Source organism: Phoxinus phoxinus, assembly GCF_949152265.1.
Source record: "Phoxinus phoxinus genome assembly, chromosome: 22".
In the NCBI taxonomy this organism is placed as follows: domain Eukaryota; kingdom Metazoa; phylum Chordata; class Actinopteri; order Cypriniformes; family Leuciscidae; genus Phoxinus; species Phoxinus phoxinus.
Window position 1 is genome coordinate 25,871,940 of NC_136897.1, and position 25,857 is coordinate 25,897,796.

The 25,857-nt window shown below is 40.0% G+C and overlaps 1 protein-coding gene across 3 annotated transcripts in view; it reads left to right on the top strand.

The window, feature by feature from the left end:
* camta1b (calmodulin binding transcription activator 1b) overlaps positions 1-25,857 on the top strand; it is a 266,259-nt gene that overhangs the window by 23,709 nt on the left and 216,693 nt on the right. Inside the window, exon 1 of one of the 3 annotated variants that reach the window (XM_079597129.1) lies at positions 25,589-25,668. The exons of the other annotated variants lie outside the window; for them this stretch is intronic. The gene's annotated coding sequence lies outside the window, so the exon portion shown is untranslated. Of the gene's footprint in view, positions 1-25,588; positions 25,669-25,857 lie in introns of those variants that run through there. 3 annotated transcript variants of the gene reach the window in all.

The following is a 25,857-nucleotide window of genomic DNA, read 5'->3' on the forward strand; positions in this document are numbered from 1 at the left end:
GATGAGGGAAAAAGGAAAGGTCACGCTGCTTTGTTTTTGCAAACGGGGAGGCTTTGGGCTGTAAGGAGCTGATTTGTGAAGGTGCCTGGATCATGATCGGAATAGTAATTCGAAGAGAGGCTGCTGTCAGTCTGTGGTATAGGTGTATCTGTAGGTCCATGAAGGAATGCAGAAAGATGCTAGCGAGCGTGCGCTGACCGATGCAGTGAATTGCAAAACGCTCCAGGCAGCTCTCAATTTTTTATTTATTTGTGTGTGTCTGTTGTGCTACTGTCTATGTACAGTATATGGCAAAATAGGTAGCGGGATGCTTTTGCTTTGTGAGTGAAACTTGAATGCGTTGGTTATTCTTAGTTTCATTTTCATTTTCATTGTATTCAGTTCCTATTGTGAAAGTTTCCCAATAGTTTCCCAGCACTAGTGTGTCTCCTTGGTTTCTCATTAATTATATACGACCTGTTTGTATTTAGTTCATCATCCCATGTGTGTATAAGCCCTCCGTTTCAGTTCTTCATTATCTGGTGTTGTTGGTGTAATGGACACACAGTTATGTTGTACCTGCCTATTGGAATGCCACTTTGGTTTAGTTTTATTAAAGTTAACCTTTTTGTTTGAACTTTATCTTCATTGTCTCCATCCTTCGTGGACTAATCGTGACACCTGAATGGAAAATTGACCCCATTTACTTTCTTTATACACTTTCCTGGTCTTATTGTGAAAGATTTGCTGGTGCATTTCATTCAAAAGAACGAGCAAGTGTTTCCAAATTGGGGGCAGGAAATATATTTTTTGAAATATTTAATATTATATCTATTTTTAATAATTGTAATAAATTGCTATATTGTTTTTGTTTGGATTGTCAAAGTTAATGTTATTTAAAAAATTGTTTTTTAAAATATTATATAATTTTCAAACAAATGTATAAAATTGATATTACTGTCAGGAATTATGTGTTTTAATCAAGTTTATATATTTTTTTGTTTACATATTTTATATATAGGCCTTCACATGTCATAGTCCTTCATATGCCTCACATGTTATTTTTTATATAAATTATATTTTTTATGTAAATTTTTTCTTTTAAAATATTTTTGTAGGTCTTTCTTTATATGAGTTTGAGTTTGAGTTTATATATTATTGTTATATATTAACTTTTATATTTTAGCTTTATATTTTCAAGGTTAAAAAGGACAGAACCCCCCTGATATACACTTTTATAGTCTAATCAATAGTCTTCTCGAAGAATTACATGACATTATGTAAGTAAAATATTTTGTGAGAGCTTTTTTTTTTACGAACATGTCACTTACTATGAGGCCAGATAATCTGTTGTGGCCTAACCATCTATATAATCTGAGTTCCTGTGTAATTTTACAACCAGCGCTGTATGCTTCCCCACCATTCCCCTTTGCTCCTCCTGTCTCCAATCCCACGTTACCCTCATTCGCTCCACAACCCCTCCCTTTTTTCATGTCTCGTATGCACTGAGGTGTAAAATTATTCAGGGATAGAGGGATAGATTTCTCCCTGTTGAATTGAACCACTGGGTAAGGCTTTTGTGCCAGGCCATTGTAATTGACTGCCGCTTTATTTACAGTGTGTGTGTGTGTGTGTGTGTGTGTGTGTGTGTGTGTGTGTGTGTGTGTGTGTGTGTGTGTGTGTGTGTGTGTGTGTGTGTGTGTGTGTGTGTGTGTGTGTGTGTGTGTGTGTGTGTGTGTGTGAGAGAGATATTCAGGAGTGCTGCTTGCTTCCCTGTTCATTTTCTTTTTCCATACATGTGACTGTTCTCTCCCGCTTTGATCCACACAGCACACTGGCAGCTTGTGCAATCATGAAAATGGCCCGCATGGCTTGTTCTTAAAGCTTGCAGGACAGACTTCATGTTATTTAATTACATGAAATCCATTCCTTTTTTTCCGAAGCCACTCACAAATGTACGGGGAAAAAGGGCGTGTTTCCTCTTCACACATTCCATGATTGGCACTTGCTGGATCCAACTAATTATTCCCCTGTCAGTCTTCCCAGTGGCCTCTTGGATGGAGCACAAACATTCTGCTGCCCTTTGGAGGGATTTAACAGCAACTCTTGTGACTGCTGTTCTCTTGAAAAGAGGCCTTGCCCCCTCCGGTTGTTGACAAATGGCTATAGACTGGCGTGGTGTCAAGTTGTTAAAATGTACGGTGGTGTGGAGTCAGAGAAGTTAATGGTTTTTCATACTTCTCAATTTTCCACCCTTGATTGCGTTGGCCTGCTCACCACTCCTCATGGATGTTTACGAAGACGGCCCGAACGCCGGAATGGATTTAAGCGTTATGTAAGCGGAAGGCTCAGGTAATGCTGTTACGCCGGCTGCGGCCCCAACATTTAACATATGATCCATTCACACTCGACTACCTCCGTGACTCCAGTAGATTGAACGAGAGCATCCGTTCAGTCATATGCTGTGATACACTACAGCTGCTGGGGGGAAGCTGTCAAATCTCATTATGCTGAATACTGCCAGTCAACAAGCAGCTCCCATCTTCACTTCACCAATGAAGACTTTACTATCCGCAAGCCTCCTGACACGCCGTATTGATGGATCGCAGTTCATCGCCGGCGAGGAAACGGACTTAATGCTTTGAGTGCATGAGAAGGAGAGTGGGGTCATTTACTGGGGTTCCTGTAAACCACAATGGAGAGTTTATGAGGAATAAGGGATTGAGGGTGATGCTGAGCACATTCCCTTTGGATGATGCATTGCTTCTTCTCTTGCCGAGCTCTTACCTGCTTTTCCTCTGATGTCCTTCAGGCACATATAGATAATGATCGTAATTTTTTACATGTGAGAGAAATTGTAAACGGGGATTTTCTGGGATTCTGTGTTGGGACTCGACTTGCGCCCTGTGATGGACAGGTGAACACTGGGTCGGTCAGATACTGCTGGCCATACAGCCATTTAATCTGATAACACCACATTTAATTGTCAGTGAGTGACTCGTCTTGGGATTTGGGACTAAAAGGCTCTCTGAATGTCCTTGAGCAAATGTCAAGAGTGGGATGTGCATTGTGGTTGAAGGAAGGACTGTTGCTTAAATTCATGTGGCACATTTTTTTGGGGTCACTATTCCTTATAGGAGGCCTAACACATTTCCTACACTGAATCTGTCTTCACTGGATGTATTGAAGCTGCATGTTAACTTGGTACATTCACTAAATATATGAATAATAATAATAATAATAGGAAATGTAATTATTAATATAATGAATTATTAATTCAGTATTTGTATAACTTATTTTATTGTAGTTTTATATAATTGTATAACTGTTAGAATATATATATACTATTTTTATTTTTTTTGTTAAAGGTTTGTAACTTTGAAAGTTTAAATCCTTCCACAGGTGATGGCCAATAAAAAAATTAAAATAAAAAGAACCGGTTGCTTTAGTTAGGCTGTACCAATACTCATATGTGATGCGATCTGGGAAAACCCACCACATGGTAAAATTTGACATATTTTGATCCCATATTAAAACTGGGTTCAAGCCCTTTCCAAATCTATTTTTATTTCTTTTATCGTTTGTCTGTATGGTTATCTGAAGTCGGCTGATCGCTATGATTTTCAGGGACGGAATTTTGAGAAAAACGGGTTTAATTAACCGTCACGTCCTGCTAGCGGGATGACTGGCGCTCTTTTTTTATTGCCTTTTTTTCATATCACATATTTTAGTAATCATCATAGATTAGGTATCATTCGAAAGCTTGCGAACTCAAAATTCATCCTGCGAAAACCGTTTTAAAATTGGACGATTGAGAGGCGAGCAAGATCTTTTAAGCGAGCAGCTACCTCAGACTCGTTGTTCTCTTGTGCTCCGCTCCGCATCACACCACACGATAACGTTGGATAAAAATAAATAAATTAAAACTTGCGTGCCGTTGTAGTTTACACAGGACTGGCGGGACCGTTATTCTGTTATGTGGTTTATTTTAATAGGTGAAACTGTCTTTATAGTGTTAAGAGAAGGAGAGCTAAATGGCCGCTTTAGTTTTTTGCACCTCTCCACCGTGCGTGTTCTTAAAGAGAAATACAGTCTTTTCAGCTTGCCACTATAAATCGCTATTTTTCTGCACTAAACTAGTGAATTTTCCCAAGATATATTCAGAGATGATAGCAATATCTTATAGAATAGCTAATAATTTAATGAAAACCCATTTGACGAAAAACTGACATTCGATCTATTTTTAGACCTTACTGAAAACTTACCAGTGCGACATCCGACGGGTTTTCCCAGATCGCATCACATATAGTAACTGTACTTTAAATAACTTTAGATGAAAGTAGCATATAAATGACAAATTCATCTAAGTTATCTATTCAAATTCGCAAATCCTGCGTTGTCAGAAAGACTGTGGAACAACAGAAAGGTCTTGCTTGTTGGGAAATAAAAAGGGGATCCTCATAATGTCCTCTGCTAAGTCTCTCGCAAGGTTCAATTTATACTGTATTCACTGTGCCGGTTCCTCAGTTTTATGACTTTTATAAAAGTCATCATTTTTCTCTGCCTTTGAGAATGTGTTGAGTTGACAGGCCCGGGTTGGCTCTCCATAAAGAGATCTCTTTTAGCAAAGAGCAGGTACCCTGTCCAGTCTCAACAGTGGCAACAGCCTTATCCCTGCTTAGCATTTATGAGTTCTGCAAATCATGTAGCAGCTCAGCCTTTGGCAGCTTGACAAGATTCTCCAGACTGGAGGCTAACGGGCCTGTCACTCGGCGCTGGTTCGGCCCAACAAAGGCTTGTCAGGGAAGGTGAGGTCTGCTGCTCGCAGTTAACGAGACACTCAACTAACTTGAGAATTTCTATATTTTTTATTTTCTCGTCATGAGTGAGATATCCACCCTGAAGGACACGGATGGCTGGTGACTGAGACTCGTATTTCTGCTAGATTCAAGGGAGGCGGAGACTTCCCATGTAAAGCTGAGGAAGGTGAGATTGCAGAGGTCATATTTGCAGGCATTATGAGTATAGGAAGTCTAAACCAACATATTTTTAAACATTTAAAGTTTGACTGCTGTGCATTGGTGGGTTCTTAGGAATAAAGTGTAAGTAAACATGCAAAAAGATACGAAGGAGTGAAATAAACAACCGCCTTTGTCACGGATGCTTGCCAGCAAATGACTAATGCAACGAGCATAAAGAAACTTGTAAATTGGAGGCCAGAGGCACTTTGTGTGGATATCTGGGCCTTTTGAATTTGTGCTTTTACAACCACAACCATGGGATGTGTGCATTGAGACGGGAAAGCACTTTTCCATGACACGGGATGTCACCTGAAAGATGACTGGGTGTGTTTTTGCTGCCTCCGTCATTTTCAGAGGGTTGAAAATGGCCGTCATTTCCCTATGCTGTCTCACAGAGCTGTTTATCGAATTTCCTAACACACTCTCTGAATGCAGTGCTGGCTCAGAGTTAACGCAGATAGTGACTCAACCCTGGCTTACTTTTCTTGCTGTTGAAAGGTACCAGTAAAAAATGTATGTCTCATGATCTTAAACATTTTCATTTTTAAATGTTATGTTTATTTATTTATTTATATAAATATTGAATTATGGAATTCAATGCAAATGATCTATAACATTTTTGGTCACTGAATAATTATTTCATAGTTTTGACTTTGCTATTATTCTAAAATGTGTAAACATACTAAAGAAGGAGTAGCTGTGTCCAAAGTTTTGATTTAGAATATTTTCTTTATTACTGCAACTGACTAGCCATTGACTATTGGTTGTCCACACCAGGGGAAATTACTCTTCTTCTACTTCCATAAATTCTCCTCTGAATAAGCATAATGTAATTATGCTGCATTTAAGGGGCTTATTAGATAGGATTATGGTAGACTAGAATGAAAGACTTAAACCAGAACCTTTGACCCCTAATCAAATACTTTTTAATGAGTGATTCAATGAGATAATCTTTTGCCCCTAGCGTGAGCCCGGGCCACATACAATGGGGTCCAAAAGTCTGAGATCACTACTGAAAATGCTTCTAATTTATTTATTTAACATGTTCAGTGATAAATGAATATGGGTTTCAAAATGTTTTAGTGTGTAGTAATATATTTGCAGCACTCCAATCTCTGATAGATTTTCTTAGAAGCATAGAAGATAGAAGCAGAATCTTATGTATTTAATGTAAGATTAATTTAATTAAACAATTTTTGTTAGATTTAAAAAGGGAGGAGGGGGGCTCACACTTTTGGACATTATGCATTAAGCAAGATGTCACTCTTAGCAATGCACAATCATGTTGAGACATTTTTATACAACTGTAGCACATGCCAAATTTGAACATACAGCCCCTGACTGCAGTGCCTGGTAACCCCAGACTGCGTTTTAAGAGTGATTTTTTTTATATATATCATATATCCAGACGTTACTGATATTGATGAGTGGGTGTAGAAACGCATCAGCTGTGTGTGTGCTTGACCATCAAGTGGGATTTCAGACTGGGCGTGCTGCGATGATAGCTCAGTCGACAAAACACACAGATCACTTTGGTCTTGTCAATTGAACCATTTGACAACTTTTTAAAAGTAAACTTTCCATTCAGAATCTTATTGACATCCATTTCGGCGTCCCGCGCTCATCATTCATCCACTCAAAACGTACCGTTAAAGGGGGTCGCACACCGGACGAGAAGCGCAGCGCCTCGTATTTAAAATTCGAACACATTATTCTCTATGAGTGTTCACACACCGACGGCGCCATTCTGCGTTTTTATTGCTGGCCATAAACTGAGAAAGTGCGCGTCCGATGTGCGATACGAGTTGTCCTAGACGCGGCGCTGTGCTTCTCGTCCACTCTTTGGCCGGTTCGCAAACCCAAACAAGTGTGTGCGGCGTGCCTGTTGTTTTGTTTCTGGTCTAGCTAGATCCGGTGTGGTGTTGTAGTTTTAATAACGTTACTAGTTGTTGCAAAAGCATGTGAAAAAAACCTACAAAGTTTGCTAGGCGTTAATCTCGCGATAAAAAAATTGACGCCGTTAAAATGGGTTTGCGTTAACTCCGTTAATAGCGTGTTTAACGGACAGCCCTAATATATATATATATATACATTCTGCTTGTTCTGTGCTGTAATGCCTCCTCTCTCTATCTTCCCTTCCTGCTGTCCTTTAGCAGAACCTTGAGGCTTCATTAAAATTCTGCTGAATACCCCCCAATGTGCAACACACTCTTTCAATCTCTACACCGCACACGCCCATGCACACAATTGCCCTTTGTTACGTATACATTTAAGTGGAAATTCATAGCTACCGTGGCTTCTCCACCGCTCTGCATTTCTCAAAGTCATGTTTACATAATTAGTGTGTGTTTCGGGTGCCTCAGCGATTTCGAACAATGAAAAGGTTAGTTTGTTTGGTGTAGAGATGGCCACCGCCATTAGAAAAGAGGAGCTCACTGCTTCTTTTAAAGACTTTATTTCCCCATTGCAGTATTGTCTAGGTCCAGTAGTACTCAAATGACCTTTTCACCCTTAATACCTCTGTTTGCTCTGTGTGACATCTGGGAAACCATTGATTCGTGATACTAAATATTATGTGATTTCAACGAGTCGAGGATCAAAAGGGAGTGGAGGTGTGTTTGTCGTTGCGTGTATGTCAGAACCGATGTCAGTTGGTAGTAATTAGTAGGGAAGGTAAATCTATTAAGTTGATCTGGGGAAATGGCACATCCCTTAATCTGTTTTGCTGTAGGTGGTGAACAAATCTCCCCCCCACCCCCACCCCCGAGGTCACCTGAGATATATAGCCCTCTCTCAGCTTGTGTTCGCTCACTGCTGTGTTGAAGCGGGGCGTAGGGCAGGAGGAAGAAATGATATTTCCCTTCAGAAGGAGTACCTGCCGTGCCCTCCACTGTTAATTACCACAGATTGACTTGACTTATCAAGCGGGTGCTGTGTGCAATTCATCGCTGCAACTCGTCTCTTTGGTGAGAGAGGTCTCTGCTTTTTGCTCATTATACATGTAAGGGCGTAGACGTGGCACTTTGGCATTTCTGTAGAGATATGAAGAGGAAGGAATAACTGAAGAAAGTGTGAAGGCTGCTTTACATGAGGCTGTCAGGGTTCCTTCCCATCAACTCTTGCTGCCAGGCATGAAGTTAGGACACAGCACAACAACATAAACTCTGTCTCAAATTAAATAGAAAGTCGTTTTTTTCTCAAAGTCGGGTTCTGGAAGTAAATATCCCGCTCATGTTTTCTATAGAGAAATTGATTTTAATTGATGATATATTCTTCTGTAGAAGCCACAAGTCAGTGTGAATTCAAATGTTTTAGTTTCCAGTCCCATGAAGCATTGCGAATGGCGTAATTGATTTAGTCTTTCTGCCTACATCCATCTCAAACAACTTTTATAATTGTATATATTTGACTAATCTGCAATAAACATCAACTATATTGCATTTTAAACTTTGTAATAAGTGTCTATCGATTGGTAGTTTTATTTGTTTTAATCAATTATGTCATTTGCAATGCAATTTGCAATGTAGTTTATTTTTATTTTATTTTTGTCCTTTTCTCTGATTTCAAATACCTTTTTGCTTTAAAACCATACATGTAAGGTCATGATTACTTTCTGGGCTGGTTAGTTTGGTTAATGTAGTCTTTACTGAGTTTTTTTTTTTTTTTTTTTTTTTTTTGTCTTTTGGAGAAAATAACTGCGATATTCCTCAAATTTGACAATTACTTTTATGCTCTGTTATGTTCACTTAACTTATTGGATGTGTCCAAGTATGACCAAATTATATTTCTGTTCTGGTTTGAGACTTTAGTTTTTCCAAAACATTGTTTTTTTCCTACAATTGATCAAAACATTCATCTTTGCAGTGCAGTTTCAAATGTGTCATGCCATTGTAGTAGAATTGGTTAAATTGTAAATCTTCTTCAACTCTTTCTGTCTTGTAAGATCCCCTTTGCTCATTGATGAGTGTTGGTTTAGAACAAAGGCAGACCACACGTTGAAATCTGAGAGAGGCAGGCCGATCGAGCATTAATCCACATGTTTGTGTGTCTGTATTTGCTTGCATTCATCATTGTACACCCACAAATCCTGGTAATCACGTTAGGTGTGACAAAGTGGCTATTTGTATGCTCATGGACAGGGAGGAATATAAATGCTTTGTGCAGAGTAAAGCAGAGAACAACCCCCGAACTCTCGATTTGAAGGTTTCTATTTTCAAGTAATCCCCGACAAACCTGGCAAATGTATCAGCCGCTCTCATACGTTCCATTGCTTTGAGTGCATGCCGAACAACATGGCGAACTTTCAAACATTACCCACAAGCCCTCCACAGCTGTTATGTTGGAGATGTTTAGGCCTTCAAGAAATTTATGGTCTGCATCTTCCTTTCACGCTCAGACAAACTCCAGGGCTTAGATCCAAAGGTCCTAATCATACGCGCCTTCCACTTACACCATTTATCAGAGCGTCTCCAGCCCTGAATTATTCAGATTTTTTGTTCCAACAATAAAAACTTTCCACCTTTTTTTTTTTAAATAATTATTATTATTTTAAAGAGCAGCCCACAGCACTTTTCCCTTCCCGTCTCTGTTTGGTTTGTGGCCACAGTCGATCAATATCTGCTCTACAAGCTGCCAATGAGGAAGTAGAATTCCCTGCCTAATTACAGCAAAGGGCTACGAGAGAGGACTTGTCTGTGTGTTTTCTTGCACGTTTATTTTTAATCCATAGTGGCCCGGGTCTCCTGCGGCCCGAGGGCTGCCTGTGGCCATAACCATGCCAATAGACATTTAACTTGTGGCAGTGTCCAAAAAAATATCGCTCTCATTTACAAGAATAAACTCTAGTTTTTCATAAGGCCACAACTTGAAAATACAGCACCGGAGGGCCTCTTTTTAACACTTCAGTGTATGTATAATTTATCGTCCTTTATTTTTTAATTATCCCTTTCTTTCTACTTTGAGAAATTTTTCATGTGTTTTGCGAATGCCAAGTAATAATTGCTAATTAGTCCTTGAGGCTTTTGAGCAGAACGAGAATTCCTCACTCCGGCGCCTGATGTGCAGTGAAAACAGAATAAAGAGGAGGCTTGTGCCGAGATAAATACGTAATCACTCTATCAGCAGGTATCAAACAAACAAAGTAGTGAGCTTTGCTATGCTAATCTCTGCTTTTCGAGAATAGAGTACGCTAGCTCTGTCGTTCTTCAGTTTGTGTCTTTACTGAATGGTGACATTTTTTTATTCTTTATTCCTCGTCTTTACAAGGCGTGCGCTGCCCTACAATGCGCAATCTAGTGGCTTCAACACTTCTTGCTGAGGTCTCACACAAAGGATTAGCGCAAGGGGAATTAATGCAGAGTTGACAGGAGGGAGGCAAAGGCAGGATGTAGCCAGGCTCCGGATGAACCTCAATCCAAATTTCCCCCTTGGCCAAAGTGCTCATCCACAGATGAAAGCCAAACCCGGCTCTGATATGCTGATCAAAGCCGTCCGGCACAGGACACCAAAGCAGCACCTGGAATTTCAATGGAGAAATACCGATATTATGATTCATAAAAAGGAAGTTGGAGCTTCACCCATGTAAACAGGCGCCTAGAGTGTTTATCAGTGGTTAATTTATCCAGGAACAATGCGGAGTGCTTAGCTCCCTTCAGTGCTGTGTTTTCACGGCAAGTAATCTAGCTAATTAAGGCACATTAAGAAAGTTAGCCTGGTGGTGAGTGCTTCAATCATATGTTTTAATGGGTAGCCGAGTCCTTTGTGCTTAAAGTCATCAAAACTTTTCACGCCTACAGCTATAGGTGAGTGTGTGTGATGTTCTTATTGGCGGTCAGGGCGGTGTTCAGACCATCAGCTGCCAGAGATCATCGTTCATTAGGGGAGCAGATGGCACCGGCTCGGCTATTTTCCCCCGTATGCATCACATACATTATATAGAGAAGCTCAAGGAGGGATGTTAATGCCAATTCCCAGTCACAAAGTCAGATCATAAGTCATAAGTACATGCGATGGCGTTTCTGTCCGTACCAGCACAGCCTGGAAGTGTGATTTCCTTCAGAGGTGGTAATAAAGACACTTTCTTCAGTAGATAAATCTCTCTTCAGCTCTTCATGTTTGAACACGTTCATGTTCAGTGTTTGATCGGACAAGCTTACGCCATAGTGATCTGATATCACACCGGAGTGCCGTCCACCTCTGATAGTCCATAAAAGACTACGTAAAACAGGTGGCGTGTCATGGCTGGCGAGGGCGGGGATGGGGGGCATGAAAGCGGCCGGTGGTCTGCTACTAAAGCTCACTGGTTTTTATATGCCAGATCACGTGCTGTCCATCAGCTGCGTGCGTGGAGTGACTGAAGCACAGGTTTTCAAACTTGGGTCTGGGACCCCAGAAGGAGTCAGGGGGTTCTGTGAAAATTTGAAAGAAAAAAAAAATACATTACAGTCAATTACATGTTAATAAATAATTTTAAAGATATTTTTAATGAATATTTCAGCTTTTTTGAAGACATGAGATTAATCACAATTATATTATTCTAATCGCAGACATTGTTTATGTGAAGGAAAAAATAAAAACATTTCAGTGACTTTTTTTGCAGATTACATAATTTCGCCAGTAGGCATAATCAACAAATCAGTCATTCAACTAATTAATTAAAAACACAAACGAGTCACTTTTATGAGTGAGTAATTGAATCATTCATTCAAATTACAAAAATTATTATACAACTATGGCTACATTCACACTGTCAGTGTTTGCGATTGATATATAAACTAGGAATTCATGCATTTTCTCCTCAAGTATAACTGTACTGAAAAATGATTTGTATATTTTCTAGATTTTAATAATTAGATTTGGCTTTAGTAATGTGCTAATTTGGAACCTGTTGCGTTTATAATTTCAAATTAGCCTAGTTTTCTCACAGTATAAATGGGTTTTCATAAAATATAAAGCTGCTTTTATATATTAGGAAGGTCGCTCCTTCATATCCTTTGCATAAAAAGTTTTAAGAAAAATCCCTGTACTAAGGAGTGCTAGAAATTGTAGAGCTGGAGAGAAATGTTTTACCAATGCAGTGCTTTGTCTACATTTCTTGAGGTGCTTTTCATTAAGATTCTTCTTTCTTTTTGCACGAGAAGCAGGTTGGTGGTTGTATTGCTTCCCTTTTAAGCGGGATTCCATCTGGAGCTCACTGCTAAATGCATTTGGAGGGAATATTACCCAGAGGCTCGAGAGAACACCTGTCTCTGAACAGCCTGTTCTAACTGCTCCACTCCAAGACAGTTTTACAACAACTCCGAGGATGACATTAACGTGTAGAAAAAAATGAGAAGTCAGCACCTGAAGGACATTACCCTCTCTATTATAGTGCTAAAATGCACCGGTGATCGTAGCACTCCCTGTGAATGTCATATGTGAGGTCTCATATCCTTCCCACGTGCTATTTATCGACCCCCGGATGATAAGTTTTATAAGCACAACTTGCTGTGCTGTCGAGGGTGAAAAGGTGGCATGTAGCGCACATTCTGAATGCACAACACAAAGTGCCAAAGCAGTATGTGAGCCCAATCTTCAGTCCTTTAGTAACACCTTTGTATTAAACTCTGTCTCTGTATTTTGACTTCAGAGAAGTCTCCGTCCCCGGAGCCTCGCCAGCTCCCTCGGACTGGAAAACCCCTCGACGTGAAAACAAATAGCGGTTCCACACACCCGGGGGCAGAGGTGATGGGCCGCAGACAGAGCAGAAATCTCCAGTGCTCTGAGTCAAATCTGATGCCCGGCGGCAGGCCACGAGGCAGAAATCACATTCTCACTTCCCACGAGAGAGAGTCAACAGGAGCAGCGGGGAACAGAAATGTGAATATTGGATATCCCTAGGCGACAGGCAAACTCAAATAACCTTCAGTACAGCTGTGGATCAGTGAATCCACCTCAGGAAATAAGATGGAAGGGAAAATTCAGAGTGTGGGATAATAAAAAGACAAAATAGCAAAATTCAGTGACGTGCAGACCGTAGCAGAGCGATAAGGACAGACGGGGTCTGATTACTTCATCTAAGCTTTTATAAGAGGATAACTCAATATCTTTCTCCTCTTGCACGGTGTCATGAATAATACGGGGAGCGTGTAATTTGCGGATCTGCATGTGAAAATGCGTGTTTGCGCATGCAGTCGGATCTTATTATTCAGCCATTGCGCCGCGCGGCCGTGTTCAGTGGCATCGGGAGCTGTGAGATTAGTATTTTCCTTAAATTCATGGCAGTGAATAATTTGACTCTTTCGTTTTATATCTGAGTGACTTTTGACAATAATGCAGTGATACTATTATCTTCGTCGGGGAAGACTCGTTTCGCCGGCTTAACTGCAGCCGTCTGTGCTTTACGCCATAAATTATTGTTCCCTCTCACACAATTTTATGACCAGATTCATATTTTGCCAATGCAGCTGTGTGGAAATGCCTGCCATTTACATTAGGCTGAGCATGTCTACATCTATATACAGCACTCAAAGTGCGTGCACACTTAACAAATTCAAGTATTGACCTCACTGTTCAGCTGATTGATAAAGCGGCCGATACACAAAGAAGCCTTAGAACAGATCAGATCTATAGTCTTGCTTTCCACCAAAGTGAAACCCATGGAAGCGGATAAAACAAAGCATGGTTTCTTCTTTCTTAAGAGGTTGCGCGGAGCTGCATTAGTGAAGCTCACAGAGAGAAATCTGCGAGTAATAACTCAGAAAATCGAGTAATTAGCACGAGCAGCTGTAACACAATGACCCCTATTCATCAAAGCCATTTACTCTAGGTACAATTTGAAGCGAACCCTTTTCCTGCAGGGAGTACTTATCAGGGTTTTTTTTCCCCAATGTTGTTTTTCTCCTACAAGCCAAAGACAATGAGCTCTCCGTGTACAGTTAAACATCCTGTGGTTGGATGGAGGGGTCGGAGGGTGCCGAGATACCCGGAGGTCAGGTTCGGAGGATTTCGACATGGAAGGATAATTATCTGACGCAGGGAACACGGGGGGATAAAGTGTGGTGTGGGCTAATTGCAATAGTTGTAATAATTGCACATAATTCAGGGGTCGTTGAGAATTATGCTGACTAAAGGACTCATAAAGACACCGATTCCACTTTAAATCTACTGGCAGGAGACGAGCAGAGAGGCAGATGGCGCAGAGGTGTCCACAGATCAACCTCAAGCTCAGATCTTTGCAACATCAAGCATTAAACACTAACCCCTTTAAAAAGACCCAAAAGAAGGACAGATAAAGACATCAAATGAGGTTTATTGTGGTCCATCCAATAAGTCAGCCTCTCCGGTTGTGCACTGCCAGTTCATTGGCATTCAGAACTTGCTTCTCCAGAGAGAAAACCTGCTTGTTTCTTTGTCACGCAGTCACCTATCAGAGCAGCATGTTAACATGGCAGTATGTTTATCCTGTTGAGTGATAGGGTGCCATCACATTGGAAGCTCAAGTTGTCACATCCCTTTTTGTCTTTGCCATCCTCTTCAGCCAGCAGTCACAATCGAATCCTGGAAATTGCGATTCTGTAAGTGAGAGATAAAGTGCTTATCTGTCTCATCACAATTTGCTCTTGTTTGAAACATCAATGGTTTCAGGTTTTTTTTTTCAGTTTGCCGTGTGGTTCAATGACACGGTGTTGTTGTTTATTTGTTCCAGATCCATCAATTTATTAAAAAATGCACTAAAAGTTAAATTCGTACATAAAATTACTATAATATGCCTCTTCTGTGACAAATATGTTTTTCATTTCTGATTTATTTCTTGAAGGCATCTAGAAATATTTTTCAGGGTATAAATTAAAATGGTCAATTAAACAACTGTCCTGATATCATAATGAATAAATAAATCCTTCTAAAAAAATTAAATTTTGAATTATTTTATAGAAAGTCTTATTATTAATTGGTTTAGCATATTTTTTTTGCCCATTTAAAATTAATATAATCAAAAATGAGTAATTACCAAATTGGTTAATTAATTAGATGAATATGCAAATGAGTCCCCGCCTCCACTCAATCACACCAGCTCGGACTACCTGATCCACTCTGTCAACTGTAGTAAATGCTACATAATGGCAGGTGGATATGTAAGGGATAATGTACATCCAGCCAGTGGTACATTATCCCGCTTATTTACACGGCTACATGCCACATAAGTAAATAATTAGACACGAAATATTGATCTGAGTTGAAATATTTTATTAGGTCTTTAAACGCAAAGCTTCCGCGGAGAGAAAAGTTGCAGCGCGGCAAGTTCAAACCAATCTGACATTTAAAAGATACGGTATACACAGTCGTTCATATCACTTAAACAGCATTTTGCCACATTAATAATTATGGGGATAAGATATAATGATTTCAGATTAAACCGTTTTAAAATCGAACCTGTGTGTCATAATTCAACTGTGTACAAAACAATAGTCTCAAAATGGCAGCAGCTGCGTTTGTTTGAAACAAGAGAGAGAGAGAGTCCACGATACTGGATGGCATAATTAAGTAACTGTACACAAAATATTGATTCGACTGAGTTATAATATTGTATCAGCTCACAAAACACTTCAGTGACCCGGATGAGCCTGCGTTATCTGTTTTGAGCGGCTGTTATCTGGGAATAACTTACCGCTGGATGGCGCTATGAAGATGAAGAGCGAATTAAACAGGATCGTCTACAAGTCAATGTATCAGAATAACAATGCGTTTTATATATTGTTCTCTACAACGTCGGACACATAACGGTAATTGATAGGGTTAGCGTTATGCTTGACTACGGTATGAAACCGCTAAGAAAACTGTTGAGCTTAGTTTGAACAACTTATAAAAACAGTGGAGAAAAGCCCTGCGCCTGCACGTTGATTGGTTACAAGTGTTTGGCTGTTTTTTTTGAGACGGGAGAAAATACTCAATGGTGTTGACTGATGAATTTGCACCATTTGTACTGAAGCATATTAAAAACACCACACAGACATATAAACAACATTAAAAACTAGATTTTCACCACAGGGGGTCTTTAACATGTCAAATATTTATGCAGAAATTCATTTTTCATTTTTTTCCTCCACATTTTCTTTGATACGTCCTCCAGAATCAATTATTATTCTGTCCCTATTTCCTGGTTTAATCCCTCACAGTTCTGTCGGTCCCTACAGGCCATTATTGTTTATCATGAATGTAAATTCATTTGAGTTTTTTGCTGATGACATCCTCTGTCAATACAGCTTTCAGAACTGAGAGAGCAGGAAGAGGTAATACGCCTAATATTAATAACACTCATCGATAAAATAATAATCACAGATATGTTTTCTCCCCTTCAACGCCCTACACATGCATCAATCCATCTGGATGTGGATAGGCAGTATTTTAATGAAGTCTCATCTGAAGAGGTAGTAATGAATGTGGCAGGGATTTGTTGGAGACCAGAATGAATGGATTTCCTTCCACTTTTGCATGCTGATGCATACACACTTCTCTCATTAGATTGTAATGCAAACTGCGCGATGGCAACCGTTAATCAGTGCCGAGGTGTAGAGATTAGTATCTTTAAGTGGAATAGATGGAGGGGGATTTGACCTGGGCTAACTTTAATAAGTTAACTTTGGCACTTTGTCTCTCGGGTCTGCAGGCCACTGGAAGACTGGATTAACTCCAGGACCAATGTTCTCCTGAGCAGGCCTGACTGTTGAGTCTTAAATGCTCCCAGAAGCTTACATAATAGCCTTTATAGGATCATCACGTTGAGTCTTAAAGATTTTAATGTTTTTGTTTTGCTACTGACTCATTTATTTTGACAAAAGAGCTTTTGTGGCTCAAACTATTTTAAGTCTGCTTTGTGATTGTCAAATTAAATATTACATTATATCTTTTATTTGTTTAATCCTCATACATTTAAAGTATGATTTTTTTTTCGAAGACATTTTCTAAATGTTTGGTGATTCATTTTTCAGTAGGTATTGGTATAATTTTCAGGGAATTATCGTGTATGATATTTTAAAATGGCGTAGTCAACCTTTACCAGGCAGAAATGAAGTGGAGGCTTATACCATCTATCAAACACCAATGCATGTTTTATTTTTTTCTGACAGGTTTTTGTACCCATAATGATCAGCCCTCCCCGTGCCCTTCTACCCCCAGGACACAATTACCACCTTTACGCAGAGGACAACCTCTGTCATGTAAATGGTCCAAACCCCTTGCATTAGACTGAAAAATGTTCTCCTCTGCCCCTTGAATAGATTGTGTTTTTTTTCTCCTTTGAGTTGAGCCACATTTAAACAGACACAAACAGCTCCTGACTTCAAAGAAAATGAACGTGAAATGACCTTTTCATGGTCTGCGCTCATAGATGCTGAGTGCACATAAACACACAGATTTAAATTGACCTCTTCCATACATATTCATGCCAAGAGCATTCACAGAACTTCACATACGTGGCCAGAGAGGGTCCGCTGTAATTGAGGTGTTTTGAGTCTCTAACCTTGAGTGCATTTCAGCCTTGATAAACACAACAGGTCAAAAGTGCTTCTGTGTGTTTCATAACAGAGCTTGGCTGAGGCTTTGAAATAAAATGACTCGTTTATGGAATATCTCATCTGATTGGGGCACGCATTCATCCATATGTACACATACCGTATAAGCTCTTAAACCTTGCTATCTGCAGTCTAAATGGAAAGTTCCCTTCTAAAGTGCAATCCTAACCTTCATTGAAGTGATTATAGGGTAGCAACTCCAGTCCACACATGCTCAACTCGCCGATACTCTACGTTATCGTTGGTAAATGAAAAATGTGAAATTCTATTAAACAATAAAATACCACATATAACGTTTACATTGGATGATTTTGAATCATTTGTAATTCTGTCAATCTTTTTTTAACTGAACTGGTGGATTCTGGGACAGTCATCTCCACAAAGGATACACAAAATGCTAGTCATTTAGCAAACACTTTTATCAAATTTAGCCACAATGAGGTATTTTTGAAGGCAGCATAAACGTGCTGCCTACTTTTTTAGATAAAACTTCCTGACTTCTAGTAGAAAACTGCATGTGTGTGTATTGTACTGGATGATGTGGCTTATTTTTTTTGGCTGGTTTGTTAGAGAAATCAATACATATTCATACATAAAATATAAACTCGCACTAAAATTGTGTATGTGGGTGTCTGTATGTGTGAAACAAATTGTGGTACGACCGCCTCAGTAATTGCGTCTGAGAACACTCAAAGGCTGTCTCGTTGCTATGTGACAACAGTCATTGAATGAAGGCTTTTTCTTGCCTTTGATTTGATGGACAGGTCTATTGTGGGGGGGGCGGGTGTTGTAGCAGAAGAAGATAAAAGACGATGACAATATGTTTACCCGTATCATAGAGATTTCATACGTGGAACAAAATGCTGCTGCTGTTCCTCCTCAAACACTGTCCACTAATATTGGGTTTGTTACATGTTCTTTGTTCTTGTGAGGGAACAGGGATATCTCATCAAATATCAGAAGTGGGTTCAAGTTTCCAGCCAGGGATGGAAGTTTACATCCCAGAGACTGTGAAATAGTCACCGTTCTTTGGATAGAACATCTATTACAGGAGAAAAGGTCTAGCACGTGATGTTTCTCCGCATCTAACAAGAGCTATCATGCTTGGCAAGACATCATTAGTGAGGGTTTGTGCTTGCCTGATAGACTGTCAAAGGACAGGTGAATTCATGAGGATCATTTTCTCTTTCTTTTCTCGTGCCCAATTATCTTAGAGAAGTTTCTTTTTAAATGCCTAAAACTAAGAGTCATAAAGCCGAATATTTCTACCGCTGTCACTGCTGATTCTGAAATGTAGACATTATACTGCCTATTTTTGCCTTCCACAGAAGCAAACTATTTATCTTGCCGTTTCTAATTTGACACAAAACAATGTTAAACCCAAAGAAATGTTGAACATAAAATGTTTAAGTGTACTGGTGAGCCATTGGGGATGTTGACTCGCTTTCGGTTGACAAAAGGTGAATGTGATTATTTGGACCTGGGTGAATCTCACAGAACTTGTAAAGAAGATCATTCATCTTGGTATAAGTGAAGTTGGCGTTATTTGAATTAAAAATGATATAGTAAGAATATTTATGTGTATTTTTTCCCCCGAAATGCTACAACATAGGCCCCATGTTTAAATGAGGCTTGTAGATGTGCTGTTTTTCTAGTGTAGAAAAGCGCAAAACGTATTCACACATCACAGACCGGAGTGCTTGACTCCGTATGCACATTTTTTTCACTCATCGTTTAAGTTTGCATATGGATGATGCCAAACAACCCCAGCAGTCCGCATTCGGTTCACCCAAACGATTTGGTACAACAGTCTGCCAAATCATGAGCGTCGCCTCACTGCGCCGAGCATACAGCTGTGAAGAGTGCTACGACAAAAGCCCCCCCTACACCAAATCCGCCCCTAATCTAAGTATTTGTTCAGTTTTCAGACAGCGATGCAGGCCATCAGTGCATCGGCAGTTTTGAACTAAGAGCTTTGCAGCAATGAGGCTGTGTAGCTGTTAGAAAACTCAGTCTGAACAGCCCTTGACACGTGTATATCCCCCCTTTCTCGTTCACTCTCCCCAGATATTTTTGGCTACCGCCTTGAGCTGTACCTTACTTCAAAGATGAGCAGAGGTGCTTTGTTTTTATTTATTTATTCTTTCTTTTCTCTATTTATTATTAATTTGTTCTTCCTTCAGCCGCTCACAGACAGGCAGTCTGAGCTGATGTCAACTGAACGGGACTGTTGTAAAACAGAGGAGGAGCCTCGTGATCTGGACTTGATGTCATTCTGGCTTTAGAAGGAAGAGATCATTACTGAAAGCTTTTGTTGTTTTGAACGATTTACAGGAAAAATCTCTTATTTTCAACCACATGTATGGCATGTTGATCATCACAGACAACTGGATTTGCATTTTCTTAAGAAAATACCAGTACTACAAGATGTATATGCGATATACCCGCGTACTTTCCAATTTATCGCATGATCTCATACACAATTTTTTTTTCTTCAAATAGCACTACTCTTATTCAGACATGTCAAATCGTGATGGTCCTCTGAAGAAACAAATATCTGTTGCCTTTTTAGAGGTTAAGATTGCAAAAGGTCAATTGCAGAAACCTCCATGTCAGAAAAGTTTGGCCGCTCCATGTCTAAGTGCATAACAAGAGATTTTGTGTAATCGTCCTTTCAAAACATTTATGCGATATTACTGGGATTGACAGGAAATGCTGCAACGATGACGATAATGGTTGAAAGCGTTTAAAGAGGGATGTAGCGCGTAGCCAAGCTGAATGTACGTTTAGAAAGCATGCTGTCAGGAACCCGTGACCTGCAGCTGAAAAAAAAAAAAAACGAAAAAGAAAAGAAAATGAATTCGCTCACGCTGGGCATTGTGGGAAACAGCACTTTCAGGGGCATTACACTATAATGCCTCCACCAACCTTTAACTCCCCTCCTGTGCTCTTTCACTTACGGGGAAAGAGCAAGAGAGGAACAGCGTTCATCATCAGTGCCTTTTTTGTGACTGTGGGGCTAAAACAATATAAATAACGGGGGCCTTGAAGGATTGGTGCGCTGCACTCTGACAGTGAGATAGAGTATTGATTCTGAGCGCAGAGCTAAAATTGCCTGCCTTCAGGCCTCCAGGCACACATGTTGGCAGTTCGCAGAGAATGTGAGGCATCCTCTGAAACACGAGAATGCTGTCAGTGATAGCCGTGTAGAAACAAAACACAAAACACAGGAGAGCTGCAATTCGGCATTTTCCATTCATCAGAAGCAGCTGTTCTTGTCTTTTCCTTGAAAAACAAATTTGAGCTCCAACTTCGACGCAATCCGTGCGTAGTGACCTAGGCTCTTAAGCTAACCGGTTCTCATTTAGAAAATGGATGCCATGCTGTCAGGGCAATTTTTACATGATTAAAAAACCCCTAAGACAACCTTGCATTACCTTGGCGCTCCATTAATAATGTACAGGAGGTTGATGGGACTCTAACAGTGTGGAGAGCAGCAAATCATGCCACCTCAATCTCAAATTCATAACCCGCCTGTCCTCTCTCATCCACGCTGAGCACCGTGTTCCTGTGACAAGGTGTGATGCTTTAAGCCTTGATCAAGCCCCCAGACTGCGGCTGTTTGGAAAGGATTTTAAGTTTCTTCTGGGGTAAGACGGCCTTGCTGATGCATGCTTTTTAAAAAATGTAGTCTGCATCTTTGAGCATAGACAATAAAGAGACTTTCTGCAAATGTATAGGCGAGAAGAACACAAGTCCCTGTGACAATCGATAAACTGGTTTTTGTTTTTTTAAAGAAACATTCAATACGTTTAATTTAGTGTGAAGGGGTTTTGATAAAGTAATTTATGCAAATTCAGTGTTGAATTATGTTTTTTGTAAAAAAAAAAAACAAACAAAGTATTGTTGTTAATAATAATAATGTAGTTTCTTGTTGAACATACAGAAGAGTAACAACGTGTCCTAACCAAATGCGATAAGATTCCAGCGACAAATAATTTGTCTGTCCACACTAGACGCGACTGCGACATGCGTCAAAATAAATCAAAACCCACAGCCAATCAGAACAGCGTGTGGGCGGAGTCTCGCGCAAGTGCACAGCACTAGAGAGTAATCTTGACGGCACTCGCAAGAAAATGGATAGGCTACATTATCAAATTCACAAATATTACACCATTTAAACATTATTAAAAACACAAAGGCTACTGAGTTACTAAAACAATCTTTGTCAAAGAATACACTTTGTTCACAGTTTGAACGTTCTTGTTTCCATTTGTTTAATTTCAAGATCTGTGGTATATTACCCATTGTTGCTTTTACAGCTACAAAGCTGAAGCACTGAATGATATTCAAAGTCACATTGCATGCTTTTAACATTAAATAAAGCACATAAACAGTACCTGAGATGATTATTGCCACACTTTGTGTTTGTTGTTCCAGCCGTGGCTGGTTAAGACAACTCTGATTAACATGGAAAAGACGCCTTTTATCACGCGTCGCAGTGTCGCGTGTAGTTAGGACACGGTGTAAGGCTGTTTTTGTTTGCAGTTTTCTACAGACCCATTAAATTTGGTTTAAACACCACACATAGTTGTTGTAATTAATTAAAAAAACATTAATGTTAATGTTTTTGATGTTGTTCTTGATATTATTATTTTTGTTTCAGATGCGAGGCAGTGATACAGTTGAATTGTGTTCAATAGGTCTATATGATATGAGCTGATAAAGAAAACAGTCTGTTTCCAATAGAAGCATTTTGAGTCTATTCTTGATAACATCTGCATGCTGGTCTTTAGCGATAAGCTCCATCATGTTCGTGTGAAAAGGGGAGAGAACGAGGAAGGGAAAAAACATCGAATGGCTTTTAGGGAAGGCGTTTGTCTTCTCAAGAACACAAGGAGTGAGAGCATGACCTGAAGTGGCAGTCCTCAGTGACAGGTCACTTCATACCCACCCACCCCCTCCCCCCCGGCGACAAACGTGAAGCCACATCACTTCAAATCCCCACTCACTTGGCTTTAGGATTTAGGGTTCTTTTATATCCTTCTAAAAGTGACAGTGGTTTCTCCATACGGGCAGGAATAGCAACAGAGTTTCAAAATCCTTCTTTTATAGCGCTACTATTGTGTGGTGAAGTGCCTTATATGGCACTCTCGGAGTACTGCAGTTACTATGAGAGGACGGCTAAGCTATATTATTGTGTACCTGGTACAGGTCAAGTTAAAACACAATCATGTTCTAACATCTATGGTCATTGTGGGACCAAAAGAGATTTTCCCAGAAAATTGTTAGATTTAAAGACTCCCCGGCTGAAATGTTCAGGCAACATACAGTACATGTACATACTATTCCATGATAGTATGGAGAATGACTTTATTATGTCATTCACAGAAATGTGTTATTTTGGCGTGTTTGCTTGTTTTGCTTCTCTGATTGGTGGAGATTAATTATCAAAGTCACGGGTAATGCAGATTTCACCAGGAATTTTGCTGTCATCTAAAAATGTTTAAATAATGCGGCCTGATGGCTTAAAAAGAAGCATTGGTTAACAATCTCTGAGCTCACAGGTCTGTCTTTAAGGGTTTATTGTTCAGTATCAGTTCCTTTATGGAGAAAATCTTGATTGTGGTCCATTTCTGCATGATTTCAAAGGTCACTCACCTCTTCATGGCCACAATGAGCATGCTGACCACTTTTGAAAAAGCCAGACCCTTTGAGATTCATCTCTGTGGCACACACATGTCTAGTCGAGATGAGCCATCTCTCACCATCTTGACCTACAGCTCTTGCTGTCACTCCCCAAGGCGATTTGTGTTCTCTGAGTCAGTTCATGCATTGGGAAGTTTTCCCAAAATGACTTCTGAGTTTTTGGCTCTTTTTTATATGTGTGACCCTTCGATTCCTTCTGCCAAAACACCTTTAACACTCTCTGTTAAAGTCAAGCACTTATGGGTAAAAGAGAGGCACGCACTGTCAAACCACGAAGATAAACCCAGCAAACATGCTTAATTATCCAGCGCTTCCACACAGCGGCTGTGCTCAAAGTGCACATCCGGGGGAGTTTAGGCAGGGAATGAATAAATCTAGCTTCGGTGTCGTACAGAAGTAACAAGTATTGATGAGCTATTCAGAGTGTATTTCCCAAAGGACGGGTAATTGCGCCCCGTGTGCTCTTGTACTTGAGAAACTGCATGGGCTAAAATGAGCTCCTCACGTGACGATGACGAGGCCCGTGCTGATGAATGTTCATGTCTTCTCTGATCCGGAGTCCGTGTTTGTAAAAGTCACCCTAATATAATCTCGGAGATTGGTCGGAGGGTAAGTGGGAGAGTAATTTGAACATATACATCGTTGAAGTGCAGCTTGCTGGAAGGAGGATGCTCCCATTAGCCTAACATAAGCACTTGTATTCTCACCATGCTTTCATTTTCATGCTTCCCAACCACCTTTATGGCACAGATCATTTCTTAAATTACTATTTGCATGCATTTGATTCTAATGAACGCTGTTGCGGTAATGAAATGAATAGTAGTAGGCAGGGCGGCACAGATGATTCAGCAGTTCTTACAGAATGTGAGGGAAGTGCGAAACACATCTCCTTATTGCTTTAATTTTGTATACACTGCTGATCTTTTATTTTCCCAGTAGCTGTGAGTTGAAAAACTATCTCAAGGACACCTGCTAATCTTGCTTTTGCTTATGTTTTAGTCGCCGCATCCGAGCACATGGAATAATTCGCTCATCATGATTATTTCTGCTTATTTACAATGAAACAGGCTATTACTGTGCAGAACCTTTTCTGTTCACAATCATTAGGTGCGGGAAAATTAGATTCCTGAATCATTAGACGAGGGGGGATTTTTGTTCAAGGGGCAAGGACAATAGACTGCTTTTGTTAGCACTTCTGTCTGGGTGTAAGAAACCATCACAATTACGCACACCGAAACAGTTGTAATTATGGCGAGAGCATTCGTCTTTTTTTCTTCCCATTAAAGCTTCTCTGCGTATCACCGAGGAACACTTATAGTCCACTGAACGGCAGACATTACTGGAGCTGTTTTTCATCCGGCTCGCCCTGTAAACACTATCTCATTTTGCTGATGGCTTTTCACTGGTGACAAAACGGCATCTGAAAAAAGAGAGGGCGAAAAATGCCAGCTAGCAGTCTTGGGTTGTTTTATTGTTCTTTTGCAGTTGCCGTGCGCTTCAGGACTGTTAAACGTAGGAGCTGCGCTGCGGCTAATCGTATTTTAGCTGTCGCGAGTGTTCATTAGCATGCGCATCCACGCCGGGCCTGGAATCAAAGGCCTGACCGTGTCCAGGAGGTGGGCTAGCTGCGCCCTGAACACGCGGTCGGTTTGTTGTTTCCGTCGTGGTTGCAAACGAATGGCTTGATGCTAATCTGCATGGGAAGATAAGAACGCTGCTACAATTAAAAACACATTAAAAACAGAAAATAATCGCAAGCCCAAAACATTCCAGGCGAGTTCAATAATTACATCAAGCAGCGTATTCCCTGTTGGAGGAGCAATTTCTGATTAGACTTGAACGTAGTTTATGTTAATTTCATTATGTTTGAACAATGTGGAGTAAAAAAAAGGCACTGGAAAAAGTCTGGCTTATCCGTGCGATAAGTAACTTTTAATGTTCTCAGTGGGTTTAAAATGAAAAAAAAAAACAAAGAGTCTTTTCTTACAGTAAATCTCAAAGGTAATTTATAATGGGTTAGCAGAGCATATGTAGCACGGGAAGGACAAAAGGCGGAAACGTGCATAAATTGACCAGAGCGCTTGTGTTCATAAAGCAGCCAATTTAAATGTAGTGTTGAGCTAATGAGGCTGCTTTCCCCTTTGAACACCAAGTACTTTCCTCCTTAACTGACCTATTGTTGACAATGTTTGTTTGTTATCTTGCTGTGCTAATGACATCTAATCTCAGTTGTAGGCCTGTTCCTTCTGGACTGCATGTTTTCATAAAGCTGTCTTTGGCCAGAATGCTGGCTGCATTCATTCATTTTCCCTGTACTTTTGTTTCCTTCAGAGACGACAGAGCATCTGCCATTGTGGTTTCCCAGTTTTTTTGAACTCGCCATCTGAACCTTGACCTCCATCATAACCTTGGTAACCATTTCATATTTTATTTCTCCCATCTTTGATTCTTTGTTGTTATAAATTTCCCTGTTATGTTTGCTTTATTTAGTCATGTGCATCAGTGTTGTTTTATTTATTTATTTATTTATGTTAATATGTACACTTCCTCCCCCAACCACATTTAAAGTTATAGAAGGAATATCTTTTTATTATTTATTT